Below are 17,839 nucleotides of genomic sequence, written 5' to 3'. Positions count from 1 at the left end.
GGAGAGGGTGAAACGGCTGATCGTCACAGCAGGTGGCACCAGCGAGGAATGGTCCTACTTTGAGCTACGCTGGACAGAGTACAAGGTTGCGACTCGGCTCACTGGGACGGACATCGCATACCAACTCCTCAAATGCTGCAAAGACAGTCTTTGAAAGGACCTCACACGGACTTTTGGCACCCTGATAACCAAGGATGAAAAGACAATACTCAGGAACATCAAGAGCCTCACAGTTCGCCAAGAGAACATCATGGTTGCTCGTCTCCAACTTCAACAGACTCGCCAGGACCGCAATGAGCCTTTGAGGATGTACGCCGCCCTCCTCCACGGACAGGCCAGCATCTGTAACTTCAAGAAAATATGCACGTGTGCCCTGGAGGTCAATTTCAGCGACATCATGATCTGGGACACCACCATTCGTGGACTGGAAGACAAGGACATCCGATTAGATGTCCTCGGCCAGGCAAAACAGCACGTGAGGCTAGAGGACGTTCTACAGTTTGTCGAGGCCAAAGAGAGCGGCAAGCGCTCTGCAAGCCACTTATCTGAGACTCCTACCTCAGTTACAGCCACCGCAGTAAGCACGTACATGCGTCACAACAAACCGAAAACAGCTCGTGACACCACCAAAGGTACCAAGTTTTGTGATTACTGTGGCACCACAGGCCATGGGCGAACCAGACAGGAGCGTATGCAGAAATGCCCGGCATATAATCACACATGCACCAAATGTGGAATACTTCACCACTCTGAGGGCGTATGGCGACAGACACGTCAAAAGTCACCCTCCGCTGGAACAGCGCCAAGCCCAGATGCTGCCACAGCCATCTTTAACACCTTGTGCCCGATCGCCAATGTCTCTTTTGCGGCAATTGATGCCATAAAGCTCGACCACCATATATACAATGAGTTTTGCGACGCATGGGAGCGGCGGCCTTCTGACCCCCAGCCTTGCATTGACGTGACAGTTAGCGCCACCTCGTTTGATACACATGCCCTTGTACTCTCAACACTGGAGACCATCCCTTCGCGTACCATCCCCTTCAAAGCCTTGGCTGACACCAGCTGCCAGTCTTGCTTAGCCGGTACAACGCTTCTCTTGAAACTGGGGCTGGAAAAGAGACATCTGCATCCACATCACATGAAGATGACTACTGCCAATAATCATGGAATTGACATCACAGGCGCCACGGTTTTAAGAATCTCTGGGATATCCCTGTCCAGAAAAGCCATGGAAACAAGACAGATCATCTACTTCTCTGACTCAACGGACAAACTGTTTTTGTCGAAGGAAGCATGTATCGCCCTTGGGATGATACCAACCAGCTTCCCCACAATCGGTGGGACATCCAAAACCAACAATTCAAATGTTGTCACAGACATGACACAGATGTGTAATTGTTCTCATCATCAACAACCCTCGACCCGCCCAACATCGCTCCCATACCCACCCACAGAGGAAAACCGTGAAAAGCTGGAAACATGGCTCCTAGAGTACTACAAGTCCACCACCTTCAATGTTTATGACTACCAACCACTACCGAAAATGGCTGGTCCCCCTCTGCGCCCCATGGTCGACCCCAACACTCAGCCCGTCGCCTCCCACACACCCATACCCGTGCACTGGCAAGATGAGGTGAAAGCTGGCCTGGACAAGCACGTTCATCTCGAGATGATAGAGCCTGTTCCAATCAGCACACCAGTCACCCGGTGCCACAAAATGATGGTCTGCCCAAAGAAGTCCGGCAAACCTCGACGGATAGTTGACCTACAACCCCTCAACAATAACGCCACCAGAGAGACCCACCATACCCAGTCGTCCTTCCACCAGGCTAGGATCATACCTCTAGTAGTAGTATCCGATGCTTGGAATGACTATCATAGCGTTGCTCTCCACAAAGACGACTGCCACCTTACCACATTTCTTACGCCTTGGTGACGTTACCGCTATCGCGTCGAACCATAGGGCTACATCGCGTCTGGGAATGGCTACAGTCGTCACTTTGATGAAATCGTATCCCACATCACACGGAAAACCAAATGTGTGGATGACACCCTCATGTGGTCAGACTCGATTGAAGATGCATTCTTCCAAGCGGTAGAATGGCTGCACACCTGTGGCAACAATGGCATAATACTGAATCCAAGCAAATTCGTTTTTGCCAAGACCCATGTGACATTTGCTAGCTTCGAGATCACCCCAACGACAGTACAACCATGTTCCCGGTACCTAGAGGCGATTCAGGACTTCCCTGCTCCTCACAACATCACAGATGTCTGCAGCTGGTTCGGGCTCATCAATCTTCGCTGAGTGCATGAAGCCATTCCGCATACTACTTAAACCTGGCAATCCATTCCAATGGACAAACTCACTGAATCAACTTTTTGAGGAGTCCAAAGCCATCATAATCAGTGAAATTCAAAAGGGGGTAGAAATATTCAACAAGACAAAGTTAACCTGCCTCGCGACTGACTGGAGCATGGACGGTATGGGGTTTTGGCTCTTCCAGAAACACTGTGATTGCTTGTTCCCCAGGCCGTGCTGCTACAGAACGGGCTGGAAGATCACACTGGTTGGTAGTCGCTTCACGTCGGGGGCAGAATCCCACTATGCCACAGTATAGGTTGAGGTGCTCCCCATAGTCAACACTCTGGGCAAATGTCAACACTTTGTGCTGGGATGCCCCGACCTGATCATTGCAGTGGTCTACAGGCCCCTCCTGAAGATATTTACTGACCGCTCTCTCGACGACATCCCAAACCCCAGGCTTTGCAATCTGAAGGAAAAGTCGCTCCGCTATCGATTCAAGATGGTCCACATCCCAGGTGCTTGCCATGCCGCAGCTGACGGCCTATCTAGACACCCTGTCAACGAGGCAACTCAACTCACACTCCTTGATGACATGGATGACACAGCTCCAGTGTATCAGCAGGGTCAAGTCGACTGCGCACTACCATACCTGCCACAATCCGCACCCAAACCAAAGACACTTCCGACTCCAGCATCTTCTCCCAGGTAGCTATCACCAGTGATCAAACCGATCACGTGGGATGATGTTCGCATCGTCACATCCAGCGATGCATCCATGATCAGGTTAACAGAAGCCATCCACCAAGGCTTCCCCGATCACCCAACAGATCTCCCTGATGACATCCGACCCTACCATCAATTCCGAGAATACCTCTCCGACTTCGATGGGGTATTCTTTTACAAGGTCCGAATCATCATCCCGCCAACTCTCCGCAACCCGTGCTCCAGACGCTGCACTCTTCTCACCAAGGTGTAACCACCATGTGCTCGCATGCAAAGTCATCATTCTTCTGGCCAGGAATGACCCGCACTATCACCGAAATGTGCTCTCGCTGCTCTCCATGCAATCGGATCTCTCCGTCAAACAACCACCAACTCCTCCGACTCTACTCGAATACCCGATTCAGTGTATCGCCGCGGACTACTTCACATTCCGTGGAAAACACTACCTTGTTGTCGTTGACAGGTACAGCAACTGGCCAATAGTCAAACAGTCGGCCAACGGTTCCAAGGGACTCATTTCAGCACTACGTCGCATCCTTGTAACATATGGTATCAGTGATGAAATAACATCCGACGAAGGACCTGAGTTCACTGGTCACGATGCGTGATTTCCTTTACAATTAGGGCGTTCACCACCGGATTTCATCTGTCACATTCCCACACAGCAACTGCCGCACAGAAATAGGAGTCAAGAGTGTCAAGCGACTTCTCACAAACAACACCGAAATTGACAGTTCCCTCAACACAGACGCATTCCAGCAAGCCATGCTCCAATACCGCAACACTCCAGACCGTTATACTTTGCTGTCTCTGGCTATGTGAAGGCCAATCTGGGATTTCATACACATACAGCTCGGAAAGTACCAACAGCACCTGGCGTGAAACTCTGGCATCGAGAGAGGAAGCCCTCCGCAACCACCACATGCGCATCTCCAAGCGGCTCATAGAACACACTCGTCCCCTGCCACCACTAGTCGTTGGTGACTGTGTGAGGATGTAGAACCAAACAGGATCTAACCCCAAGAGACAAAACTGGCATAGTCGTGGATGTGCGACAATTCATTACACTGCGGAACCAGAAATTCCTGCAGAAATACATACCAGTGATTGAACGCTCCCCACTCCTGAGGCTACCCGGACCAACGCCTGCGTCCCACAGCCCCAGCAGTGCAACTGAACAGCCATAGTCAAACCAACCAACACCGCTCACTAACACACCTTCCAAGCCTCCCGAGCAAAAGGAACACTCAGCAGATACCACTGTCATGCCTCCCAACCCTGACCCAGCATTTGTTCAGCCAGCCTCTGCAAGTACGGAGAAACCAGTGGCCGAGCACAAACAGAAGATTCCTATGGCTCTTCGGGGTCTGATGCCACCCAACGCCCCCGGCCTATAGGAACGCCCGGTGTATCTGCCTGACCTAGATACCGCACAGGAGCCAGTAGATGCTTTGCCTCTACGTCGATCAACCCGCCTCTCGTGCCCACCTGCCCAACTGAGTGTAAACTGAAACAGACTTTAAATTTCTAAATCTACTTTATGTACCAACACATTTTATTAAGATCTCATGCCCAGATGGACCATTCACATTGAGCTTAACTGGTTACCTGGAAATCTTACAACACTCGTCTTTATGCCTTAAAGACTTGTGTGTGTGGGGGGGGGGGCATACATGATGTTGCTCTTCAGATACCACTCTTCTATTTCATGTATTTCCAGATGCTGTAATCATTGGTTAATAAAGAAGATTGACTAAAGAGTTGAAGCTCATCTAGTGTAAATATCTCCACTGGACCATCTATTAAAATTTTAATATACAGTGTAGCAGCAAGGTTCAGGAACATTTACCAGAAAGAACAAAGTCATACACCATCCACTATGAGTATGCAATTCCTACAGTTATGTACCAAGAAAACCGAGCTGTTAAACTTGACAATGATATGGGACAAGAGAAAGAAAGCAACTTTTTTTCCATTTTCTTTCTTTGAAAATTGTAATGCTGGGCATGGGGCAACCAAACCAGCTGCCAAAATTGCACTACTTTTTATTGAAACCAACCGAGAGCTCTTTTTAGTATACTTGCTGTTCCTTTAAGTGCAATTGTCTGGATTTCTTTTGCACTTGGTTCACCAGGAATATTAGTTAGGTAGGATTCAGGTTCTTCTCCATAAGCCCTGTGGCACCTATAATAACTGGTATGATTGATATCTCCCTAAGATTCCAGTTTCTTTTCATATCATACATGAGACCTTCCTAATGGAAGCCAGTATCACTAATAATGCTGGCTTAGACAGAATTGAACGGGAGAAGATAACTTAATATAAAGGTTTTATGTATAACATGAAAAGAAACTGCAATTTTAGGAAGATCTATTTTAATTTTAACATACGCACTAAGCACTGATTGTGCTTCACACTTAAAATACACTTTAACATCAGTTAAAACATGAAAAAACTTATCCAGGTAGGTAGAAGAGTAACTTATCTTGCCTTTTGTAACATTTCATTTTTTAATTTTTTTTAACCATTTTTTCATACCTCGATTTATTGTAAAACAAGCCCTGAATTCTTGATAGATTTACGATACAGATTAAGTCATAATTAAGAAGAAAGTGAGTTCCCATTTCAATTAATTCCTATATCAATCACCTAAATTATTTAGAGTGAAATAAACTTATTTTTACTGAAAATGTGTTAAACATTTAAAGCAGTCACTTATAACAAGTTTCTTTGTATACGTACAACACAGAAATTAAAACTCAACAAAAATATAGTCGCCATCTTTATAAACAAATCGAGAAAGACGTTAAGTAATCTAGGAAAAATACTGATGACATAAGTTCGTAACTTTGTCTTTTAACTTTTAAAAATAACTTGAGTTATCTCTCTTCCTTTGTTAGCCTCTCGACTTGTTCATACAGGTGACGACTATACCTTTTCTGGAAAGCAATTAATCAATTAGTATACACGCAAATAAATAAATAGGCCCATCAAAAAATTGAAAAATGATACGGTTTTCTTGTCAACAAATAATATTGAAAAGACACGGTCACTACATAAACGTTGACCTAGGTAGTTATCGCAATGCCTGACAATTGGAGTTTCGTGACTGGAAACTTAATACACAGAAGACCAAGCCAAAAATTATATGCCCCACCCCCAACTGATGCCTTTGTCATGTTCTTGAATAAAAGGTAATGAAGCAACTTTAGTAAAAGCCCTATAACCACGACAAGGTTGTAGTACTTACCAACAAAACAAACGCCCACATGTTTGTGCCTTGTGTAGGCATGCACGACAACAAAACTTGGGTTTTTATAAGCGGAAGTCTCGTAGTTGTCAGGAATCTCCGGGCACATGAGCAAGAGGAGGGATTGAGAGAGTGGTATAAAAGACAGGTCGAGTGAGAAGGTTGTTGTTGTTGTCATTGGACATTACAGTGACGCGTGCGTTAGCAGTTGATTAAGAAGTTTGTTTTTTTTGTGTCAAGTCGTGCACCTCGGTGAAGGTCATATAAGTCGTGCACCTCGGTGAAGGTGAAGGTCATAAGCTATTTCGGTGATTTCGTTTTGTCTCTTTTCCTGGACAACTATGGCTGGGGCAAAGTTTGATTTAAAACTGATACCCGAATTTGACGGATCCACTTCTGTTGTCGACTGGGTCGAAAGGGTTGAGCTGACCTTCAACCTCTGTGAAGTAAAGGGGGTGCATACCGTGATTCCCCTGAGATTGGCTGGAGGCGCCCTGAGTGTGTATCAGCAACTTAGTGCTGTGGAGAAGGCTGATGTTACCTCTATAAAAAATGCTTTATACAAGGCATTCGCCATGGATCCCTGCACGGCCTACGAAACATTTGCCTCTAGGAAACTCATGCCAGGAGAAACCGTGGATGTCTTCTTTGCGGAGCTGAAGAAACTTGCAGTTCTATTTGGCAATGGAGTGTCAGAGCAGACACTAGCGTATGCATTTGTGGCCGGCCTTCCCATCCATGTTAAGCAATTGTTGACGGCTTCCACCAGCATATCTGTAACGCCCATGGAACATTTGTTGGAATGCACTCGAGCCATTATCAGAGATGAGGAGGACCTGAGGAAACCGGTTGTAATGAATGCGCAGGCAACCAAGACTAATGCTGAAAAGAGTCCCAGTTTGAGACCCACAACCAATGGGAGATGTTTCTGCTGCGGCCAGCGAGGCCATTTCGCAAGAAGTTGTACTAACAAGGGGCGGGGGCGCCCGTGCGCTGTTTTCAATATGGTAATTATGGACATTTATCCCAAAATTGTGTGGGAAATGCATCAGGGGGCAGGACGTCAGTGCCACCCTGTTCCCCGGACAAGATTTAATTGAGGCGCAACCGACAATAAATGTGTACGTGGACCAAGTGCCTTGTTCAGCTCTTCTCGACTGCGGGTGCTCACACACCATCATGAGTGCCAAGTTGTGTCGAAACTGGACAAAGCAGAACATCAAAGTAACCACAATAGGTGGCAATACGCAAGCTTGCTGTGGAGCTGGAACTGTCAAAGTCCACACAGACTCTGGTGTGGCCGCAGACATTAATGTGCTGGTGATGCGAGGGGATTTGCTGGGATTCGATGTACTGTTGGGATATGATGCTATTAAGGCACTGGGGGGAGTTGTTATCGGAAGAGATGGGACTGTGCAGTTTTTAGAAACCCCAGTGTGTGCTGCAGTTCACATTGATCGGCCTGATTTTAAGGTGGACTACAACCATCACCAAAAAGCATTGACTGCATTGTGGAAGTGGACAGAAGGAAGGGCGCCAACCAAACTCAAGAATAGCATTGCAGAGTACTCGATACCCAACAAGGCCCGTAATGAATACGAGAAGGAGCTTGAGGCATGGATCCAGGATGAATGTCTGATCCCCTACTCCAACAAGCTGGGACCACCCAAGGGTCTGATTCCCTTAATGGCTGTAGTCCAGCATAACAAATCAAAAGTTCGTCCAGTGCTGGACTATCGTGAACTCAATAGATACATTGAGACGTACACTGCCGATGCTGACATGTCCGCCAGCAAGCTGAGAGAATGGCGCCAGAAGGGCTCCAATGTGTCTATAGTAGACTTGCGGAAGGCTTATTTGCAGGTGCGAGTAGATGAGACACTGTGGCCGTTCCAGACAGTGTGGTTCAGGGGTCAGAGATACTGCCTTACTCGACTTGGCTTTGGGCTGAATGTGGCACCGCAAATCATGAAGACCATTGTAAATGCAGTGTTGTCCCAGGAAAAGACCACTGAAGAAGCAACATCGGCCTATATTGACAATGTGTACGTCAATGAAGATATACAATCTGCGTCGCACGTCAGAGAAAAGTTAGCTCAATTCGGGTTGGAGTGCAAGGATCCCGAACGTCTGAGGGATGGAGCACGGGTATTAGGATTGGACGTCTGCGGGAAAGACGGTACCTTACGATGGAGGCGTGGCAGTGAGATTCCAAACATCCCTGATGTTATTACGCGGCGGACTATTTTTTCCTTGTGTGGGAAACTTATTGGTCACTTACCAGCGTGTGGCTGGCTCCGAGCAGCTGTGGGCGTCATCAAACGTAGGGCAAGTTTAGTAACTACAGGTTGGGATGATGTATCTGATGATGCTTTTGTAACTCTGATGATGACGGAAACTTTAGAGAGAGTTGACAAGGAGGACCCTGCCCGTGGAGAATGGTGTGTCGATGGGGACACTGTGAATGTGTGGGTTAACACTAGTTCTTTGGCATTGGGAGTGTTATTGGAGCAACGTGGAAACGTAATTGAAGACGCGTGCTGGCTGTGACCGTGAATGATGCTCAACACATCAACCTGGCGGAACTGGATGCTGTTGTGAAGGGTTTAAATCTGGCACTGCAATGGCAGTCAAAGAAGTTGCACTTGTACACGGATTCTCTCTGCGTCTCCCACTGGGTGTCCAACACTCTTTCGGGACGAACAAGAGTCCGCACTAAGCCAGCCAGTGAGATGTTAATCCGGCGGAAGCTAAACACCCTGAAGAGTCTGGTATCGGAGTATGACCTGTCGGTGAGTGTAACGCTTGTGGCATCACACTGTAATTGTGCAGACCAACTAACCCGTATGCCTCACAAATGGTATGTGCTGCTCGATCTTGCACAGTTGGCGCGATTAGCTCATGCCAAATACAAAGAATTCATGTGCAGAGTGGACATCCAGGTATCAAAAGAACTCTGTATTTTGCGAGGCGCGTGGACCCGGCAGTGACAAGGGCAGATGTCAGGCAGATCATCAAGCACTGTGAGGCATGCCAGTCTATCGATCCTGCACCTGAGCAATGGCAGAAGGGGTGATTGGAGGTTGAGCATGTGTGGCAACGAGTAGCGATGGATATTACCCATTACAGTCGTAAGCCCTTTCTAACCCTTATCGACTGTGGATCCACTAGTTTTGCGGTGTGGTGGCAAATGACCAGGCAGGACACAGCGAATGTTGTCCGCCAACTGTCATCTATCTTTTCTGAGCGAGGTGCGCCGGAAGAGATATTGATGGACAACGATGCTGCTTTTTTGTAGCCACCAAGTTCGGCAGTTGTTGAATGAGTGGGGTGTCCGACTACGACTGCGATGTGCTCATGTGCCATCAGGGAATGGCATTGCTGAGAGGAGCCATTGCAGCATCAAGAGAATTGCTGCCAGAAAGCAATGCACCATTACGGAGGCCACGTATTGGTATAACATCACACCAAAGGATGGGAAGACACTAACAACAGCACCGGCCAATGCCATACACACATACCGTGTTAGGATAAAGGGCATTGACACTGTCCAGCCAATCGACGAGGAGAGTTATGACAAATACAAGGTAGGGGATCCAGTTTGGGTAAGACCCTCTGGAAACCGGTGCACCACCAAATTCAAGCAAGGACGAATATTTGGAGTGGTCAGCCAGCAGTCGGTCCTTGTTGATGGAACCCCACGCCATGTGCGCGATCTTCGCCCAGCTAGTGAATTACATTTCACAACTACAGAGAGCGATGAATCATCAGATGATGAGCTGCTGATAAGTGAGGTCACCGAGCAAGAGAGTGGTAGTTGTAGTTCGTCTGATCAGGCAGGATCAGAACCAGAACCAGAACCAGAACCACACCAAGAACCAGAACCTGAATCCGAGATTGTAAATACCACCCTTCGCAGAAGCCAGCGAACTAAGACGCCACCCCCAGAGTGCATCATCAGATCAGGGGGGAGTGTAGTACTTACCAACAAAACAAACGCCCACATGTTTGTGCCTTGTGTAGGCATGTGCGACAACAAAACTTGGGTTTTTATAAGCGGAAGTCTCGAGGTTGTCAGAAATCTCCAGGCGCATGCGCAAGAGGAGGGATTGAGAGAGTGGTATAAAAGGCAGGTCGAGTGAGAAGGTTGTGGTTGTTGTCATTGGACTTTACAGTGACGCGTGCGTTAGCAGTTGATTAAGAAGTTGTTTTTTTTTGTGTCAAGTCATGCACCTCGGTGAAGGTGAAGGCCATTGCATCTGTAGGGTCAAATATTATCTTTCCATACATATATCCATGTGGTCTTTCTTTTGGGTAATTTTCCGCCAAATCTAATGGTTGGAAAAGATTCTATGTGTCGAAAAGTGTTATTTTGGGCCATTTTGATCCCCTTTTTTGACTCCTGGGGACACAACCAGAATTTTCCCAAGGTCAAATATTACGTTTCCAAATGTATATCATGTGGTCTTACTTTTGAGTAATTTTCAGCAAAATCTAATAGTCGGAAAAGATTATATGTCCCGAAACGTGCAATTTTTGGCCATTTTGCCCCTCTTGGACCCCCTACGGATGCAACCGGAATTTTTATCAAAAATCTGAGAATGTTACATTTCCTCCCTTGGGTAGTTGTAACTTAATGCAAAATTTCAGAAAAATGTAATGAGTAGTTCTTGAGAATTTTGGGAACGAACGGATGAACAGATGAAGGTGAATTCTAAAGTCCAAATCCGATTAAGTCGGTGAACCAATAATTAAGTTTTAGATTCCAAAGTTTGCACCAAGTTATAAAAAAAAAGGATGCAATTGATTATTAACGTAGATTCCATAATATTTGTTTTATTATTATCATTAATTATTACGCTTATCGCTCCGTCCGTTATCATGCTGTGCATCCCTAAAAAAGGAAAGTGGAATTTCCAAATAAAAAAAAATTGGTGTCGCTGTTGAGACAAAGCTGATAAAAATGATTTGTCTTTCTTGGCCTTTTGGCTAAGATCAAAGTGTAGTATCTGTTCTTCATGTGCTACATTTCAATTTCTTCTCTCTCAGTGGAAGAGAAATCCTTTACGACTAAGACAATTTTTTCTCCACGTTAAAAAACAACCCTGGTGTCTAAATCTGTCCCGTGGGGAGGCATTGTGAATAGGTACTATGTTAAATGTAACAAAGTTTTAATATTAAAAAAGTAACTGGAAAAAGTTATTTCTGATTTAATTACAAAATGCCCAGGAAATGTCACTTCTGATTAATGACCTGGAAAATGTCCGTTCTGATTATTTTTTTTTGTTTACTCCTCGGAAATGGCTGAAACTGTTTACGATTAAAACATTACTTTATTTAATGTATTTTTTCAACAGTGGGCTGGCGGATATGAAGTCAGTGCCGGTATTGAATGAGATGTGCAAATATATACTATCAGAAAGCGTCCCCAGTATTGAATGAGATAGGTGGGTATTTTGCTACTATATAGTAGCAAAATACCCAGCGTCGCCCGGGATCGAATGAGATAGGTGAATAATATATATTAGCAGAATATGCGGTGTCACCCGGGATTGGATAAGATAAGTGAAACATATATACTATGAGAATACCCAGAATTGATTGATTTGTTTGTAATGAAATAATCAGCCCAGACAATATATCAAAGTTATTATTTAAGTAAGGGGAAGCGACATAGTGGGTTAAAGTTATGAAAATTATTGTCAAAATTAGTGACATATCCAAGAATTATGAAAAATGATGAAATGTGAGTTACTTGATTGGTGTGTTTGTAATGATATAATAAGCCCAGACAATATATCAAATATATTATATAAATAGGAGGAAGAGGCATAATGTGGGTTTTTAATTATAAAAATTATTGTCGAAATTAGTAACATATCCAGGATTATGAACAACGATTAAATGTGAGTTAATCGATTGTGTGTTTATAATAAAATAATCAGCCCAGGAAATGTATCAAAGTAATTATGTTAGTAAGAGAGGGCGATAAGGATGGTTTAAATTATGAAAAATAATTGTCGAAATTAGTAACATATCCAAGAATTATGAAAAATGTAATATGTTATTTAATGCATTACTGTGTTTGCAATGAAATAATCATCCCAGATAATATATCAAAGTTATTATTTTAGTAGTGGGGGGTTGATAATGTGGGTTAAAATATTAAAAATAATTGTCGAAATGAGTAACATATCCAAGAATTAAGAAAAATGATGAAGTGTGAGTTAATTGATAGTTGTGTTTTTATGAAATAATCAGCCCAGACAATATATCAAAGTAATTTTTTAGTAAGAGAGGGCGTCGAGGATGGTTTTAATTATAAAAAATTATTGTCGAAATTAGTAACATATCCAAGAATTACGAAAAATGACGAAATATGATTTAATTGATTTGTGTGTTTATAATAAAATAATCAGCCTAGACAATATATCAAATTTATTATATAAGTAAAGGGAAGGAGATAAGGAGGGCTTAAATTATGAAAAATTATTGTCGAAATTAGTAACATATCCAAGAATTACGAAAAAATGATAAAATATTAGCTAATTCATTCGTGTGTTTGTAAGGAAATAATCAGCCTAGACAATATATCAAAATTATTATTTAGTAAAGAGGGAAGGGTGAAAATGTGGGTTAAAATTATGAAAAATGATTGTCGAAAGTAACATATCCAAGAATTATGAAAAATTATTAAATGTGATTTCATGCATTAGTGTGTGTGTGTAATAAAATAATAAGCCCAGACAATATTTCAAAGTTATTATTTTATTAAGGAGGTGGCGATAATGTGGGTATAAATTATGAAAAGTGATTGTCGAAATTAGTAACATACCCAAGAATTATGAAAAATGATGAAATGGAGGTTAATTGATTAGTGTTTGAAATGAAATAATCCACCCAGCAAATTTATCAAAGTTATTATTTTAGTAAGGTTGGGCGACAACGTTGGTTTGAATTATAAAAAAATATTGTTGAAATTTGTAACATATCCAAGAATTACGAAAAATGATGAAATGTGAGTTGATTGATGTGTGTGTTTGTAATGAAATAATCAGCCTAGACAATATATCAAAGTTATTATTTTAGTAAGTTTGCGATATGGCGAGTTATAAATGATGAAAAATTATTGTCAAAATTAGTAACATATTCAAGAATTATTAAAAATTATGAAATGTGAGTTAATTGATAGTTGTGTTTTTCTTTTTATAAAATAATCAGCCAATACAATATATCAAATTTAATATTTTAGTAAAGGGAGGGGCGATAATGTGGGTTGAAATTATGAAAAATTATTGTCGAACATAGTAACATATTCAATAATTATGAAAAATGATAAAATGTGAGTTAATTGACCGGTGTGTTTGTAATGAAATAATCAGCCCAGGAAATATATCAAAGTTATTATTTTAGTAAGGGGGCGATACAGTTTTAATAAAAAAGTAGAATAATATGATTGTGCCTTCATTCATGCAGAACAGAACGCTCACAGCATGCCCAGCAACAATATATTACATAGGAAAAATGCCGCTGTGGAATTTCCACAGGTCCCGCTAGTTATTATTATTATTATTATTATTATTATTAAGAAATAGACAGGGTTATGGGCGTGGTTATTAGTCGCTACGTAAAGATTTTTTAAATTCCATTCATACTTGAAATATAGAAAGGAAAAAGAAAAAGGTGCGGTGTCGGTGTACTTAAATGCAAAATATGGACCGTATAATTTTTTAGATAGGATTTTCACGTTCAATTTTTACGGTATCTTTTGTTTATTAAATTGCTAGGTGAAAGGACAGAATAGTTTATTTGTTTTTACCCCCCCCCCCTTTCCACGTTAAGAATAAGTCTCCAGTTAATGTTATTATTTCAGCACGGTCCATATTCCGCATAAATTTTTCTTTAGATTTTAGGAGGTTTAGGGTACTTGTCTCCCCACGAGGGTAGAATTAGACCCAAGGTCGATTTTTAATATCGCAAAAATCCAGCGTCGTAGAAAGGGTCAGCCTGGACTGGAAGATTTTTTTTTTTTTAATTGACTCAATCAAGAAGAATTTCTCCTTCACTGACCATAATCAGATACAGAAAAGATGAAGTATAATATCAAAACAGGTACTATACTTTGCTCTTAAACAAAAAGACAAAGAGTTTTAAGTAGTTAAGAATTCAAACCTTGAAAACCGAAGGTTAACTATCAATCTCGTTATGATTTGTTCCGACCAGATACTAGTCAGTAAAGGCAAATCGATTTTAGAACTCTTCAAAATATTTTAAGGCCATTTTTTACAAAGACAGCGAATCGAAAAGGTGGTCATGAAACAAATACATGTGACCAAAGGCAAGATACCTGGATAAATCTTTGGTATCTTAACTTATTTTAAAGCGTTTAAGTTTGAAATGCAAGTAGTGCCGAGCAGCAGTCAGCACTTGTCAAAACGGTCGGCATGAGACTTTCATCTTTAGTCTCGTTAATCGCTCAAAACTCGAAAATAAAACATACTCATAGAAATCCATCCAATCAAATGTCACCGTGACTTTTTTTTTTTAGTCTAATGCCTTTTTTTCTTTCTTTTAAATGTTTGGTTCTTTGACGCAATAGTCGCGTGTTCACTGGGAGCACAAATAAACCAACATACTTGATTTCGGTTCATGAGCTTAAATTCTAACCAGAAATTACTTTCGGAGTGACAGTTTAAAGGCTCCAAAATCACTCTCGAAATTTTCACAACCACAAAACCCATTCTAATAAAGTGCATAACTGGCTGCAGCTTAAGTAAATATTTAGGTACTTATGCAGAGAAGGTACCGTGCCTTTCTTTTATATTATTTTCAAGTTAAATTCAAGTTTTACGGTATCCTTTGTTTATTAAATTAGGTGAAAACGCAGAATAGTTACAAAACACCCTCCTCTCCTCCTGTTAAGAACGCTTTTTAAATAATAACGTTATTATTTCGGAACGGATCAATAAGTGCACTAGTAGCACGTTTTCATTTCAGCACGGTATCTTTTCTGCATAAGTACCAATATTCAGCCGGCACTTGTGCATTATAACATCCCCAAGCAAATTTAGAAAGTGATTCTTAACATGAGGTGAATTTTTTTTAACTCGATATTTATGCAGAATACAGTCCGTGCTGACATGAAAATATTGTTTCGAAAACCATTCTTAACATGGGGAGGGGACGGCACGTTTTGACTATTCTGTACTTTCACCTAATGATTTAATGAACGACAGATACCGTAAAAATTAAATGCAGCTTTAAAGTCCTATCTAAAATATAGCACGATCTGTATTCTGCATAAGTATCGTTAACTCTTCCCTTGCACGGACGGAACTCATAAAATGAAAACAATTCGTTTGCTTGGGAATGTTAAAAAGCATAAGTAGCATTTAACCCTTTTCAATAAATACAAATTTTAAAGTTTAGAAAATTTGATAAAATTATTGATTTTATTAATCATCCGGAAGACATTGAAGATGACGTGAAAAGATGAAAGTCGGAGAATAATTACGCGCTCGTCAAAACACGAAAGACCGAGGTTATTTCAAAATAACAAACAATTTCAGGACAGGTAATAGGTAAATTGTACGTTTCAGAAAGATGATAAATAGAAAAACAGAAATGTATTGAAAGAATTCAAAAAGAAAAGATGAATTAAACCGAAGATACATACAGATAAAATGGATACAGGTAATTCCTTTCACGGAAGTAAAGATGAGCTCAGTAGCCGGTGTCGCATAAAGAAATGTCCCGTTAAAAAAAAGAAAAAGGTGATCCAAGCGAAGCTAACAGATGAAAACAAAAGGGTAAAAGAAATTTTAAAAATATAGCAATTAAATGTTACCAAAGGCAAGATACGTTATTCTTCTACCTATCTGAATAAGTTTTGTGTGTTTTAATATATTTAAAGCTTTTATTTGCTTTGAAAAACTAGTGCCGAGTTCGACAAGAACATGGCCGACATATGTAGGAATTTTTGACACCTCTAACACGAAACTGCGAATAAAATATAAAAACCTCGTAATTTCTCTGTTAAAAGTGGGTTGTTTATTTTCTTTAGTGATTATACTTCCAAAATAAACTATTAAAGTTGTTTTAAAAATAATAGAAATATTTTTTTTAAAACAGTAATGAATTTTCCGAACTTAATATTTTTCAATTTTTTAACTTTAAAAATCTATCAAAATTTTTCTATTGATTCTATTTTTACGATATTTTCAGGGTCAATGTGAAATTTTCAATAAATCGAATATAATATTTTAGACAAACGTTTTTTTTTTAAATTCACGCCCCCCCCCCATTTTCAAGTGTCTATTAAAAAGTAAATAATTAATTTACTCACCGAAAAGTAAATAATTAATTTACTCACAAATTGAAGAGAAAAGGTCAATAAATAATATATTCAAATTTAAAAAAAAAAACGTAGTGTTTTTTTAGAATTTTACCTGTAAAGTTTGAAGTTTAAAACCTTTTTTTAAACCACGTTATTTGTTTTTTTTTTCTTCTTCTTTTTTTAATGGAACCTTGGTCCTTGCTCCTTTAATTGAAAAAAAAAAATTAGGGCTTGAATTACATTTTTCAAGGAGTTATAAGCTTGGAAAGACAGGGGGTCGAATAATTCACGCCTCCCATTTTGAAATGTCTATTAAAAAGTAAATAATTAATTTATGTACCAAAGTCTTATATATCACAAATTGAAGAGAAAAGATCAATAAATAATATATTCAAATTTAAAACAAAAAAAAAGTATTGTTTTTTAGAAATTTACCTGTAAAGTCCGAAGTTTAAAACCTTTTTAAAAAAAAAACACGTTGCTTTTTTTTTTTTTTTTTTTAATGAAACCTTGGTCCTTGCTCCTTTAATTGAAAAAAAAATTAGGGCTTGAATTGCATTTTTCGAGGAGTTATAAGTTTGGAAAGATGGGGTGGAATTATTCACTATTTTCACGAAATTTCTGACACACCTACCACTGCAGTCTTTATAGTGTCAGTAATGGCTCGAAACTTGAAAAATAAACAAAATACTGATAGAAATTCACCCAATAAGTGTCACTGTGATATTTATTGGGTGAATTTCTTACTGTATTTTGTTTTGTTTTCATGATTAAAGCGATTATCGAGACTTCCCAATTGGACGTGTGATGTCGGCCATCTTGTTGTTCTAACTTACCAACGGCGCTACTTGAGGTTCGAATTAAATAGACGCTTTAAACAACCTTAAGCCTTCAACTTTAAACCATGTTCAAGCATGCAAAACTTATCCAGGTTTGCAGAAGAGTAACTGGGTTTGTATTATTATAAACATAGATTCGAAAAAGTTGTCAAAATACAAATATATAACAAATAAATGTTATCAAAGGCAAGATAAGTTACTTTTTTACCTAACTGGATAATTTGTTAGTGTTTTTATTTAGCTCGAAAAACATACAACTGATAAAGGAGACAGAAGGCATGAAGTAACGGCAATAGCAAAAAAGGATGACACACACAGATGATCACTTAAAGATAACGTGTATCGCTTTTAATTTTTACAAAGAAAAAAGGGAAAATTTC

The 17,839-nt window shown here is 40.7% G+C and overlaps 1 protein-coding gene and 1 pseudogene across 2 annotated transcripts in view; one reads left to right on the top strand and one right to left on the bottom strand.

The window, feature by feature from the left end:
* LOC145283566 (GPI-N-acetylgalactosamine transferase PGAP4-like) overlaps positions 1-17,839 on the bottom strand; it is a 62,278-nt gene that overhangs the window by 36,564 nt on the left and 7,875 nt on the right. Inside the window, exon 2 of one of the 2 annotated variants that reach the window (XM_080132468.1) lies at positions 15,961-16,072. The exons of the other annotated variant lie outside the window; for it this stretch is intronic. The gene's annotated coding sequence lies outside the window, so the exon portion shown is untranslated. The remainder of the gene's footprint in view (positions 1-15,960; positions 16,073-17,839) is intronic. 2 annotated transcript variants of the gene reach the window in all.
* Positions 11,253-11,392, top strand: LOC145284194 (U2 spliceosomal RNA; annotated as a pseudogene).

The sequence above is a fragment of the Euprymna scolopes genome, chromosome 8 (genome assembly GCF_053919585.1).
Source record: "Euprymna scolopes isolate OS-2025 chromosome 8, ASM5391958v1, whole genome shotgun sequence".
NCBI classification, from domain to species: domain Eukaryota; kingdom Metazoa; phylum Mollusca; class Cephalopoda; order Sepiida; family Sepiolidae; genus Euprymna; species Euprymna scolopes.
Note: the sequence above shows the minus strand (reverse complement) of the source record. Positions and strands in the feature narration are given on the sequence as shown.